Below are 3,408 nucleotides of genomic sequence, written 5' to 3'. Positions count from 1 at the left end.
CTGTAAGCCTAACGATTCCCACAACCTTCACAACACACAACCTACATGACTCTCCTCTCCTCAGCGCACAGGGAGAGAAAGAGCTCACTCATGTTTGCATTTGAAAAGGAGTTTTAACCCTGCTAATCCTAACACTACGCCCCCCCCACCCACCACCACCGCCTCCGCCCCATCCAACAATAGGGGGGCTTTCTGCAGCAACGGCCCATGTACACAGACTGTACATCACTGGCCTGTGTGTAAAGCCTATGACTGATGGCTGCTGGTACTGACCAGACACTTTCTCTAAGATCGTGGCTTATACAGATTGACCTGGAGTGTCCTCTAAGTGGACTCATAACTCTACAACATGGCGGCAGATGAGTTTATGGCTACGGGGGTGGATGGGAGTGTGGGTGCTGGTGCTGGTGGAGGAGGTGGTGGTGGTGCAGTGGGGGATCAGAGGCTCCCCCATCCCTCCAAAAGTCTCTCCTCTTCCAGGCTTATCACTCAGAGGGCTCTCTGCCGTGGCTTAGACATGGAGGAGTGGAGCTCGTCGGGCCTCCGCAAATGACCCCGTAATTGCGGGGCCAGAGTCTGTCAGCGATGAAACGCAGATCTGAGGCCCATGCTGCAGATGAGGCCTGAAGATAAGGGCAAGCTGTTGGGTCCTGCTCGGGATCAGCACCACTGCCTTACCACAATGCGGCTGTGTGTGTGTGTGTGTGTGTGTGTGTGTAGCTTGTGTGTGTGTGTGTGTATGTGTGTAGCTTGTGTGTGTGTGTGTGTCTGTGGGTGTAGTGTCTGTGTGTGTAGTGTCTGTGTGTGTGTGTAGCTTGTGTGTGTGTGTGTGTGTGTGTGTGTGTGTGTAGTGTGTGTGTGTAGCTTGTGTGTGTGTGTGTGTGTGTGTGTGTGTGTGTGTGTGTATGTGTGTGTGTATGTGATTGTTGGACTGAGAGGGAAACCAGAAAAAAAAACATGCAAACAGAAAGAAATTGAAGAAAGTGTGGAAGAGTAATTGCCATGGTAACAACCTCTAGTCCAACAGCAATAACAGGCATGATTACCCCTCCAGGAGATCTCCGGTTTGTCACGCTTTCCTGCAGCCCAAAGTGTGAACCGTCTAACGGGCTGAGCTAGTGTTACTTGTTAAAGGTTTTTACTGGCCGCACTATTTGTGCTGACCGACGACGTCACCGCCGCTGTTGATTTACAGACAGTGGGAACGTCCGCGTCCTCACTCTCACCGTTGTCCTGCAGAGGATCAGAGCTGGTTGAAAGTGACCCCTGACCTGTTTTGTTTTCCCAGGCCGTGGTGGTGGGACTGTCTGAATGGGCCCTGAATGAGGAAGCCGGAGAGGAAACGCCACCTGAGTTCAAAGCAGGGCTCTGGGGTCTCAGAGACAGGCACCAGTGCGCTCTCATCCGCCATTGTGGCTCCCCTAGAATGGGCTGTAAAACGTTGTCTCTCTCACACTCTCTCTCGCTCTGTGTGGGGAATAAAAGCAAGAGGGGGTATGGGATGAAAAGGAGGACAGAGGAAGGCTCACACACACACACACACACACACCACTCTTGGGTTTTTTCCACATTCACATGGATGTTACCCTCCACCCTGCCCCCCACCCCCCCCCCCCCACACACACCCCTCACACCCCGATGTCTCTCCTTTGAGGCAACGTTCTGTGTGTGGAAGTCAGGGGGTTAACGCAGTTCAGTCAGCATCCTTGAGTGACACGGTTTTGTGTTGTTGTCTTTGTTTTTTTCTGTCTTCTGTTTGCTGAAGTGGTACTTGTGAATATATGAATGCATCTCGGTCCCTCTATTTCTCTATCTATGTGTGTGTGTGTGTGTGTGTGTGAATATGTGTGGGCATGTGTCCATGTGACTTGCCCAGTCCCCATGTTTTCATTCAGTCCAGCCCACTGGCTTGTTTTGTGTGCCTGGGAGCATTCACCCGTTTCCTTTCTCTCACTCTCTATCTCTCTCTGTCTCTGTCCATTCCCACTCTTACCTTCAGTGACCCCTCATGATGAACTCACCAGGTACTGAGGTACGACTGGCTGTCTGGCTCCTTAATAAATCCCCATTCTAATCCTCTCTGAAGCTCTGAGTGACGGCCAGACGATCAGTCTTTTGAAGCGTTTATGGCTGACCCCCAAAGCCCCCACATACTGAAAGAAGGGGGGGGAGGGTCCAGCTCTTCTCTTTCTGACCAAAAACACAAGAAAACAAATCCTGTGTTGAGCGAGTCTGAATGTCCACAAAAGCAGCTTGATGAAGTTATCATGAGGTGGCGCTGACGGGAAGCAGCTTGTTCCTGAGGCAGGGGACACAGGGCGACTGGGTTAGGACTGGGGGGGGGGGGGGCACCCCATCGCAATGTGGGTTTGAGGGTCTCCGCAGGCAACCAGGGTCTCTATGGGAGCGTGAGGGGGGGGGTTAGACCCCCTAGGCCCCCCTATGGAGTAAGAGGCGTGCCGGGACTCTTAAAAATGCCTTAGAGCTCCCCCACATTGACTCCCCTCATTGAGCGGTGGGGCTCTCTATTTGTTTGCTCCGGTCTATTTGTTTGTGGTCTTTCAACACTGGTGGCAGTGAGAATGTATTGGGTTTTAATGGCCCCGGGATGTTCGCCGGACTTTTGTAAATGAAATAAATGTTGTTTTTTTGGGGGGGAGACAATGGAGACGGAGTCTCTTCTGATTGGTCTCTTTGCTTTTCCAATTTACGATTTAGCTATGTGAATACGCTCCACAATCCTGGAACATTCTAAAGAGTAGTTTAGCGATGTAATACAACATGCATTTTTTTGGGGGGGTGGGGGGGGGGGGGGGGGTCCCTAAAACAAGAGAGTCGTTGTCCTCAGCCAGACACAATGAATCAAATGCTAAAAAAGGCTTCCAAAGTTGGATCGGGAAGTAATCACACACAAAAATATAGCTATTGCGAGGTCCAGTCCAGGGCAAATACCCTCTTCCTCTGTGGATTGAATTTTGGATGCTAGCGCAGCACAGCTGCTCCAATGAATCAGTGCGGATGAAGAAATGCTAATTCCAGATGTGGAGCTAATTACTTGACTGATTAAAGCAAACAGTTCAAAACATGAAATATTCATTGTTTAAAGCCGGCTGTCACGTCGTGCCCTGGGAGAGGCGGTCTTGCTGTGAGAGGTTATGTGAAATTCTTCCAAAAAGAAACGGGAGCGTCCCGACAAAAGACATCTGTCAATCACAAGGAAATAGCTGATAAAGCTAGTCTATTAGAGAGGGGGCTGCTGTTCAATAGGTGAAACCACTCATGCACTCACACACACAAAAGAAGCGTACACACACACACACACACACACATACACACACACTCCAGCACCAAGCTCCAACATAAACACACACACACACACACACACACACACACAACCCCCCCCCCCCC

This window comes from Alosa pseudoharengus, unplaced genomic scaffold, assembly GCF_046254945.1.
Source record: "Alosa pseudoharengus isolate Yale_2024_CS ecotype anadromous, Long Island Sound unplaced genomic scaffold, YU_APseudo_1.1 YU_APseudo_1.1_scf_1, whole genome shotgun sequence".
Taxonomy (NCBI): Eukaryota; Metazoa; Chordata; class Actinopteri; order Clupeiformes; family Clupeidae; genus Alosa; species Alosa pseudoharengus.
Note: the sequence above shows the minus strand (reverse complement) of the source record.